The following is an 11,153-nucleotide window of genomic DNA, read 5'->3' on the forward strand; positions in this document are numbered from 1 at the left end:
TGGATCAAGCCAATGACCCTTCCAGTTGCATGTGGGGATCCCTCAAGCAAAACCTGAAGACAAGAGAAGAAGAAGAAGAAGAGTTTGGATTTGATATCCCGCCTTTCACTCCCTTTAAGGAGTCTCAAAGCGGCTAACATTCTCCTTTCCCTTCCTCCCCCACAACAAACACTCTGTGAGGTGAGTGGGGCTGAGAGACTTCACAGAAGTGTGACTGGCCCAAGGTCACCCAGCAGCTGCATGTGGAGGAGCGGAGACGCGAACCCGGTTCCCCAGATTACGAGACTACCGCTCTTAACCACTGCGCCACACTGGCTCAAGCAAAACCTGAAGACAAGAGCACTCTTCCCCTCTGCTGATTTCCAGCAACTGGTATTCTGAAGCATTGCTGCCTTTAAATGTGTGTGTGTGTGTGTGTGTGTGTGTGTGTGTGTGTGTGTGTGTAATTGCTATTCTTTTAAATGCTTATCCCCACAGGCAACTGGCTGACCCCTGTGTGAACAGGATGGTGGTCTAGATGGGCCATTGGCCTGATCCTGCAGGTTCTTCTGGATCAATGGCCCAGTCCCCAATGAGGTGCAATAATATTTAAATGTATCTCATCAAAGATTCCAAGATGGATACACTGATAATGTATTCAAAATGTTATCATTTTACATATTTGATGGAGGGGAACAAGAATACAATCGACATATTGCAGTCGTTTACAGTCGTCAACTGGTTTACCACACCTATCAGCTAATCACCCATTCCCACCACATGCCTGAGTAATACCCCTTACCACCCTCTCACTATATACAGTGGTACCTCGGGTTACATACGCTTCAGGTTACAGACTCCGCTAACCCAGAAATATTACCTCGGGTTAAGAACTTTGCTTCAGGATGAGAACAGAATCGTGCAGCAGCAGCACAGCAGCAGCAGCACAGCAGCAGAGGGAGGCCCCATTAGCTAAAGTGGTGCTTCAGGTTAAGAACAGTTTCAGGTTAAGAACGGACCTCCGGAACAAATTAAGTACGTAACCAGATGTACCACTGTATAAGGGTCTGGTGACTTCTCTTTCAGTGTATCTGAAGAAGCGTACATGCACACAAAAGCTTGTACCAAGAACAAACTTAGCTGGTCTCTAAGGTGCTACTGGAAGGATTTTGTTTGTTTGTTTGTTTCGATATGTGGTCCAGTTAACTTTACATGTCTATCCAGAAGAAACCCCAGTAAGTTGAAGGGGGCTATTCACAAGCAAGTATGTGTAGGACTGCACCCTTGCTGATATTTAATTTTAAAAAAATTGATTTACAAACATGTATGTGACTTTGTTTCTTTCAACATAATCAGTTGCACATCAAAATATGCAAACTTCATACTTCAGGAGGGAAAAAATAAAGAATTATTGAATGATTTAATATGAACATTGCACAGGATATTATTAGGTAGACCCAGACGATGAATGAAATGAACATACACTTGGCCATGGTTAGCATAATAAGTCAAGTTTATTCATCTATCTACCTTTTTTCCATTAGGGGGCATAGTGGAAGTATGAGAAAAACTCTAACCACCATGTGGTCAAAATACACTTTGCTCCATTGAGCTCATTGTACAAACCAACACGACAAGTAGTGACTTCAGTGTGTGGTAGAACATTGACTGTGTAAGGCATGCTTGTGAAACATTTCTCAAGTTTGTTTGCATTTTCTGCCGTAACTTACTTGGCTTGGAGTGCATGCTGCAATGGACATGATCACTCAGCAAGAAATGAAACATGGATTTCATTAATGGTGAAGATGAGGATAAACAGGTATAGGAAAAGAACATGATGCTATAGCCTGCAATCTGAGTCATGCATACTGAGAAGCAAGTCCCATTATATTCAACTGGGCTTACTCCCAGGTAAGTGTGGTTAGAATTACAGCCTAAAACTTGAATAGAATATTGATTTCAAATGTAATTCCTCCATCACCACCCCACCCTCAAGACTCTACTTCCTGAAGACAGGACAGAGATTTGGGAAGTTTGCAACATACATTTAAAGAACATCTTAAAAATATTTCCTAAGAAACCTCAGAACTGTAATTTCCTAAGGGTCTTTCAAATTTAAGCTCTGAAAGGGGAAATCTACAGTTTCCATGATTTCTTAAGAGGGGTGTTTTGAATGCATGGTGTATACACAGTCTTAGAGTGCAATTCTCTGCATGTCTATTCAGAAGGAAGCCCCATTTTACTCTCCAGTATATCTGTTTCAGATTGCAGCCAGACCTAAGGGTATTGTAGAGAAACATGCTGTGAGAGAGACCTGCTTACTCTTAACATCAGGAAACACACCCCTTCAAGCAGTTTTATAGTTTTATTTTCTTTTTGAAAGGTAGTCGTTTTGCTGCTAAGTAGATAATGTTCTTTTCAAAAAAGGCAAAAAGAAAATAGGCAGTCGTGACAAAACATTGCAGAAAGAAAAGTCATTTTCTGGCATGGGGTGTAGAGTGGGATATCATCAGCTGGCAATGCCAGCTGGGTGCAAGATGAACACACAAACGGGGGCCTCTACACACACACACACACACAGCTTAACAGTGCATATGACAGACCCTCCAAGTGTCCCTATTTTCCAGGGACCGTCCCAGATTTACAGAAGCCATCCTGGTTTCTGATTTGATCCTGGAATGTCCCGCTTTTCCTTAGGATGTCCCTGTTTTCATTGAAGAAATGTTGGAGGGTATCCACCACCCAAGCCATCTGAAAGCAGCCCTGTATAGGTTTTTTATGTTTAATGTCTTGTTATGTTTTAGATATATTGGAAGCTGCCCAGAGTGGCTGGGGCAACTGAGTTAGATGGGCAGGGTCTAAATAGTAAAATTATTATTATTATTATTATTATTATTATTATTATTATTATTACTACTACTACTATTACTATTACTACTACTACTACTAAATAGGATGTCCCTATTTTCATTGGAGAAATGTTGGCAGGTATGATATGGGCTTCAATGTAATCTGAAAGCAAAAGGTGAGGGATTAATTTTACAACCTGTTATGCATAATTGGTTACCAGGAAAGAAAGATCACCTGATTTGTCAAAAGAGTTGCTGATAACTTACACCATCCTCATTAGATGTACTAGTATTATTTATAATTTATAGTGCACCATCAATGCCCATGACAAAGAAATTGCACCACCATAGCAAGTCACTATCCCTTCCCTTGATGTGGACCTAAGCTCAGAACAATGATGCACATATCTACTTAGTCCTACTGAGTTCAATGTGACTTACTCCCAAGTAAGTGAGTTTAGAATAGCAGCCTCATTTCAACAGTTCTGGGTTGCTTTAAGCCTCCTCCCATACTTCATTTCCTCACCGAAGACTAGAGAGTTTTAAAAACAAATGAAATAAATAAAATCATGTTCTGACAGTGTTTGATTTAATAATTAACATTCATTAGCATACAATGCTAGGTTGGCAGGAGCTGGGACCAAACAACGAGAGCTCACCCCATTGTGGAGATCCGAACCACTGACCTTTCGATCAGCAAGCCCAAGCAGCATAGTGGTTTAACCCACAGCACCAACCTAGCAGCTCAAAAGCATGCCAGTGCAAGTAGATAAATAGGTACCGCTCTGGCGGGAAGCTAAACGACGTTTCTGTGTGCTGTTCTGGTTTCACCATGCTTAGTCACATGATCCGGGAAAACTGTCTGCGGAAGCGGACAAACTCCAGCTCCCTCGGCCTGTAAAGCAAGATGAGCACTGCAACTCCAGAGTCATATGCGGGTGGACTTAATTGTCAGGGGTCCCTTTACCTTTAGCATACAATGAGAATCAACATGGCAATTTCATAAAGGGAATCAACTATATCCCCTAGAGGACTAATGCTGCATACTCTGGCACCATCTACAAGATCATGCCATTTTAAACAGTGGGATGACTTTTCTCTCTCTCTGGTTTAAATAGGCAAATGATAGGGTCCAAAAAGGACCACGCATGCTCTTGAGGTTGTGTTCCAGAACAATTCATGATTCAGTCTATTATGCATTTCCGTTCCAGCTAATAGCCTTTGGATTTCTCCTCTATTTTTATCTCAAATTTGGCACCTTAGCAGACAAGAGTGTTTTGATACCCAAAGTCTTCTGCACCTTTGCATTTCCCTCAAAATGCACAGTCTGTCCTTGCTATATTTTTAACAGGCTGGAAGTGGTCTGGCACTATTGATCCAGGTCGCAGTTTCATTTTCTCCCAAACAAAACTGAATTGTGACCAATAATGTTAGAAATGGGAAGAAATTTAAAGAGCAAAGTGTGAGGCTGCTTGTTCTTACTGTTTTCTCCGAGGGATGGGGGAGAAATTTGATTCAGTTCACATTTAAAGGTGAACCCACCTCATAAGTCTCATATTCTAAAACAATATATTAGCTGAAGCACAACCATCCATTGAAATTCACATTTCTCTGAATTAACACCTGTGCCACGTCTGGAGAAATTAAATTCCATCAAGCACAATATGCGAAATTGATAAATCAAGAAGTTGAATGGAAAATTAAACAAATGAAACAAAGATCATTCGAATCGGCAAACAAATGTGGAAAACTGCTAGCATGGCAGTTGAAAAAGAGACAAAAATTGAACTTTGTTACCAACCTGGAGGTTGAAGGGAGAAATATTCAGAAACCAGAAGAAATTAGAAAGTGTTTCCAGAGATACTTCAAAAAACTTTTTACGCAAGGGCCCCAGGAAGAGACTGAGATAGACCAATTTTTAAAAATTAATGGATTACAAAAACTATCTCAAGAGAAGAGAACAATCCTGAACCACAGAATAACACAACAGGAAATCGAGGGTGCCATTCAGAACATGCAACTAGGTAAATCTCCAGGCCCAGATGGACTTACCTCCAAGTATTATAAGATATTAAAAGACTTTTTGATTCAACCACTAATGGAGGTATGTAACCAGATTATGGAGGGGAAAAAGGCACCGGAATCGTGGAAAGAAGCCTTCATCATATTGATACCCAAACTGGAATCTGAAAAGACTCAACTTAAGAACTACCGTCCCATCTCACTCCTTAATGTGGATTACAAAATTTTTGCTGATATTTTGGCAAATAGACTTAAAAAAGTGTTAAACGAAGTAATTCATAAAGACCAGGCAGGCTTTCTCCCAGGTAGACATTTGTTTGATAACACTAGGAATATTATTGACATTTTGGAACTATTGCAGACTAATATCAACACGAAAGCAGCTTTAATTTTTATAGATGCAAAGAAGGCCTTTGACAACATTTCTTGGAAGTTCATGAAGAAAAATTTGGAAGGGATGGGAGTGGGACGGGTGTTTCAAAATAGTATAGAACAGTGTTTCCCAACCGGTGTTCCGCGGCACACTAGTGTGCCGCGAGATGTTGCCTGGTGTGCCGCGAGATGTTGCCTGGAGGGAGGCGGGCGAGTCCAAAAAAGGTTGGGAAACACTGATTAAGTTTCTCTTTCAAAAAGGAAACGTGGGTTAAAGCGGCGACGCCGCCCCCCACTCACTTTCCTGCTCTGGCTTCCCTAACAGTTTTCCGAGTTGCGTCACTGGATCCAGCCCCCTTTTCCACAGGTGACACGGGGCTGGAGGGAGGGAAAGAGGGCTTTACGTCGCGCACAAAGGCAGCCTCCTAGAAGCGCTCTGGGCCGGCGCCGTTTCGCCGAAGGCCCCCCACCCTCAGCTCCTTCAGAAAGGAAGCCCCGCCCCTCGGCTCCCTACGAGGCCAGCCGCTGCACGCACGCGCCGGCTCGTCATCAGCTCCGTCTGTTTCCAACCCCCCCTGCTCGCCTTCGCGCGAGCTCAGTCGGGTCCCTCAGCCGAAGTAGCGGAGCCTCTCTTTGCCGCCTCTTCCTTCTTCCCCGGGTCTCACTCCGGTTTGGGGCCTCCCCCGCCGCCGCCGGCCACCTTGGCCCCGCCGCCGCCCCCTCCTCTGCCCGCTATCGCCGCCACCACCACAACAGCCGCCGCCGCCTCAGCTGGGCCCATGCCTGCCGGGAGCGGCGGCGGCAGCGGCAGCAGCAGCAGCAGCGCCCCGGCGCCCTTCCCTCACGGCGACGACTCGGCCCTGAACGAGCAGGAGAAGGAGCTCAAGCGGCGCCTCAAGCGGCTCTACCCGGCCGTGGACGAGCAGGAGACGCCGCTGCCGCGCTCCTGGAGCCCGAAGGACAAATTCAGCTACATCGGCCTCTCGCAGAACAACCTGCGCGTCCACTACAAAGGTAGAGGGACGGAGGGAGGCCGAGGCCGAGGCCACCGCCATCCCCAGGCCCCCTCCGCCTCTTCCTCCGAAAGGCAGGCTGAGAAACTCCCAGGGAAGCTCTGAACGTCTCCCCCGAAACCGTCGGGAGGCTTCGGTTGTTGCCTTTCTCCGCCGAGGTCAGTGGACCCCGAGCCTAGGCTTCCTTCCCGCACCCCGCTTTCCGAAGACCGCACACCAGTTGGGCCAGTACATATTCCCCTCCCGTGACTGGAGCGGAATAGCCCTTTCTCTTCTTCCCCAACCCTTGTCGTTGGAGGAGTCCCTCAGTCCCTCGCTTTGCTGCCTCCCCCCCCCACCCCCAAAGCTTGGAGGTTCCCCGGCAAGGGGGAGGGAAAAATTGAAACTTTCACTTTCGTGCGTCCCTCCCGGCGTGACGCTGCGCGCTGACGTCACGGGGCTGTAATGGTGGTGTGCCTCGAGATTTTTTTCATCAAACAAGTGTGCCTTTGCCCAAAAAAGGTTGGGAAACACTGGTATAGAAGCAATCTATTCAGAGCAAAAGGCTAAACTGATAGTGAACAATGTGGTGACAGAAGAGTTCAAAATTGAAAAAGGGACACGACAGGGGTGCCCTCTGTCCCCTCTGTTATTTATTTCAGTCCTGGAGGTGCTTTTGAATTTGATTAGGGAGGACCGGTTGGTGCAAGGAATACAGGTCGGAGTGAAACAATACAAACTGAAAGCTTTTGCAGATGACTTGGTTTTAACACTACAGGAGCCAGAATCTAGTACAAAAAGAGCTTTAGAACTAATTCATGAGTTTGGTCGGGTGGCGGGATTTAAGCTGAATAAGCAAAAAACCAAGGTTTTGGGGAAAAATCTGACACCTTCAGAAATAGATGGGTTCCAGAAGGAGACAGAGTTAAATGTGGTTAAAAAAGTGAAATACCTAGGGGTTAATTTGTCTGCTAAAAACTTGAACTTATTCAAAGATAATTATGAAAAATGTTGGTCAGAAATCAAAAAGGACTTAGAAACTTGGTCAAGATTAAAACATTCCTTGTTGGGTCGAATTGCAGCTGTAAAGATGAATGTATTGCCAAAGATGTTGTTTTTGTTTCAAACCCTACAGATCGTGGACAGAGTGGAATGCTTTGGAAAGTGGCAGAAAGATATCTCTAAGTTTGTCTGGCAGGGCAAAAAGCCCAGGATAAAATTTAAAATACTAACCGATGCAAAAGAAAGAGGGGGATTTGCCCTGCCGGACTTAAGGTTATATTACGAAGCTGCATCTTTCTGCTGGATGAAAGATTGGTTTTTATTAGAAAACGCTGATGTCCTAGATCTGGAAGGGTTCAACAATGCTTTTGGATGGCATGCATATTTGTGGTACGACAAGGTAAAAGTTCACAAAATGTTTAAAAACCATATTGTCAGAAAAGCATTATTTATTGTCTGGACCAAATATAAGGACTTGTTAGAAAACAAGACCGCGAGGTGGCTATCACCAATAGAGGCTAAAGCCCGAAAAAGACTCAATATGGAGGCTGGTTGGCCAAAATACTGGGAGATAACAGAAAAAATTGGAGATAATTAGAGGCTGCAGAGCTTAGACAAATTAAAAAACAAGGTGCAAGATTGGTTACATTATGCTCAAATACAAGAGGTCTTTAAAATGGACAAAAAAATAGGTTTCCAGGTGGAATAATCGAAATTAGAGACAGAACTACTTGAACCAAAGACTAAGGTTCTCTCAAGAATGTATAACTTGCTGCTTAAATGGAATACTCAGGATGAGACAGTTAAATCAGCCATAATAAAATGGGCGCAGCATATTGGGTATAATATCATGTTCGAGGACTGGGAAAGGTTATGGACCACCGGTATGAAATTCACGGCATGTAATGCCTTGAAAGAAAATATTATGAAAATGATATATAGGTGGTACATGACCCCAGTCAAGCTTGCAAAGATATATCACCTGTCTGATAATAAATGTTGGAAATGTAAGGAGGCTGAAGGGACATTCTTTCACCTCTGGTGGACCTGCCCAAAAGTGAAGGCCTTCTGGGAAATGATTTATAATGAGCTAAAAAAGGTATTTAAGTATACCTTTCCCAAGAAACCAGAGGCCTTCCTTCTGGGCATTGTCGGCCAGAAAGTGTTAAAGAAGGATAGAACTTTCTTTATGTATGCAACTACAGCAGCAAGAATTCTCATCGCAAAATATTGGAAGACACAAGATTTACCCACGCTGGAAGAGTGGCAGATGCAATTGATGGACTATATGGAACTGGCTGAAATGACTGGCAGAATCCGAGATTTGGGAGAAGAAACAATGGAGGAGGATTGGAAAAAATTTAAGGACTATCTACAAAAACATCATAAGTTATACGAATGTTAAGAACTTGCATGACTTGGAAAGTCTAGCTTCAGCAATAAAATTTGATGATATGGGAAATTAAGTTATAATTATGAAAGGACCAAAGTTTAAAGTAATTTTATATCTATTTCAGGGTAAAAGTAATTTGATAATAAGTATTTTAAACCTAAAGTATAATTATTTGAAAGTACAAAGAACGCATGAAACAAGGTAACAATTTGCTGATATCTTTATTGTAAAGAATGCAGGGTGGGGGAGATGTGGGGAAGTCCGGTTGGTTATGAAAAAATGTTTTGGAAAGATGAATTTCTTTTTCTTCTTCTTTTTCTTGTTCTGTTATTTCTTTTATATATCTGACTTTATATTTGTACCTGGAAAAAAGCAATAAAAACATTATTTAAAAAAAAAAGAAATTCACATTTCTCTGAATTTTGCACTGCAGTTGTCTAGCCAAATACAGTGATACCTTGGTTTAAGAACTTAATTCGTTCTGGAGGTCCGTTCTTAACCTGAAACTGTTCTTAACCTGAAGTACCATTTTAGCTAATGGGGCCTCCCGCTGCTGCTGCTGCACCACCGCCGCCCGATTTCTGTTCTCATCCTGAAGCGAAGTTCTTAACCCGAGGTACTATTTCTGGGTTAGCGGAGTCTGTAACCTGAAGCGTATGTAACCTGAAGTATCTGTAACCCAAAGTACCACTGTAATGTGTACAAAAATGCGTATAGGAGAGTAATGTGCACCAATAAATGCATATATTAGTACATTATGTTGGGAAAAATGAATTATAATGGGGGAAATCATTTGCAAGAATGTGTGAGTTGGAAAATTGCATACAAAAATGTGTATATAATGAGAAATTGGCACTAAAATGCTGGTGAATTTTCATGAAGAGGTTTTCTTAGGGGGACAGGGTGCAAATCTTTGAAGACAAGAGCTCCGGTGGTGTTAATCTTTGTCTGATAGACTGGTGTGGATTATAAAAAGGCTGCAATGCTTTGCATGCTTACCCAGGAGTACCATTGAGCCAGAGTTAACAGGATATTTAAGGAGTGGATGTTGGTGAGCACAGAGGTACCTGCAGATGACACACTTGTGACCCCTGCTACACATTTATAAGAGCAGTCTATGCCAAACAGTATGGCAATATTCAGTGATTAGTTCTCATTATGCCTATAAGGAGCAATATGCATGTTTTGTAACGAAGAGAGTAAATAAATGCCTCTGGATGAGCACAACTGAGCTTCACAAGCCACATGCTCCCTCAGCTGTGCATCTTCAGCCTGCACCTCACTTGATGGCTTGACAGATGGAGAAAGCAAGGCTAAGATCAAGTGCACTGCCTGCTTGATCTAAAGTACAAGCTTGAGTGTGACATATAAGGAAGCAGCCTGGGAAAGAAGCAAATAAACAACAATAAAAATATCAGTTGAATCAGCTGTGAATTTGGAATCCATAGACAACAGTGCAGTCCTAATAAAGCTTTGAGTCCTGCTGTAGAACCAGTGCTAGTAATACTGCACTCAGTAGGTATTTACTGGTGTCTGTATGGTGGCAGCAAGCACTTTGGAAATACATTACTTGTGAAAGGAGCAGTGCACTTGGCAACCACAAGTTCTCAGGAAGTTGCAATGTGCCTGCTTGGTTGATCAGTGGTGGTGAACAAAGCAGAGAAATTGAAACAGAGAGTTTCACCAATCCCTCTCACTGAGGAAACATACCCATCTGGCTAAAATGTTGCTTCACCATACCCACAACTCTATCCTAGGTAAGGTGGTATATGAATCACACTGACTGGGGGAAAATTATGCAAACATAATGGGGTTTGTTGTAATTTGATCATAGCTAGCCAGTGCAACTCATGAACAGAATTGCATTGTCATTTGCTTAACACTATGCCCAGCTATGGCTGCAATTTTAAATCCACTTATCTGAGAGAATGTCTCAATGAAGTCAATCGGCTTTACTTCTGAGTAGATATGGTTAAGATTGTGCTGTAAGCTGTTAGATCTAATTCATCAATGGTACCTCTGCTACAGTGTTCTGCATTTTGAGCTTTCAACTTTGGTCCGTGCATTTTTAAGTGCAAAGATTTTGCATCAATTCACTGGTGGAGGAAGAGGAGTGTGGAGGGAGCGCACCGCCCCCGGCAGCACGATCCCGGCATGGTGCCATCATGGCTGCTCCCTCCCCCTGCATTGGGTGCCACGTCCCCACAGGCAGCGCGCACCACACCCCTGCGGGCGGCGTGTCGCACCCCCAGGATGCTCGTCAGCCCCGTCCCCGCCTGCTCTCCGCCCCCCAGTGCCAGAGCATGAAGCTCTATCACTGCATCAATTTATCTTGGGCATATTCAAAGGTTTGACCTGAAGAGGTCATGATAATACAAACCAACCATACAGTGGCCTTGGTCTTCTCTAATTGCAAGGATGAAACATGAAATTTCAATCATGCCCTACAGGTGAACAGCAATGCCCCACAATGCCATCCATTGCTGCTCCCTATGCTGGCTGTAATCACGCCTTCCCCAATCTGTCAGCCGCAAAAGCTGCCAG

This window comes from Podarcis bocagei, assembly GCF_964188305.1.
Source record: "Podarcis bocagei genome assembly, chromosome: 10".
In the NCBI taxonomy this organism is placed as follows: Eukaryota; Metazoa; Chordata; class Lepidosauria; order Squamata; family Lacertidae; genus Podarcis; species Podarcis bocagei.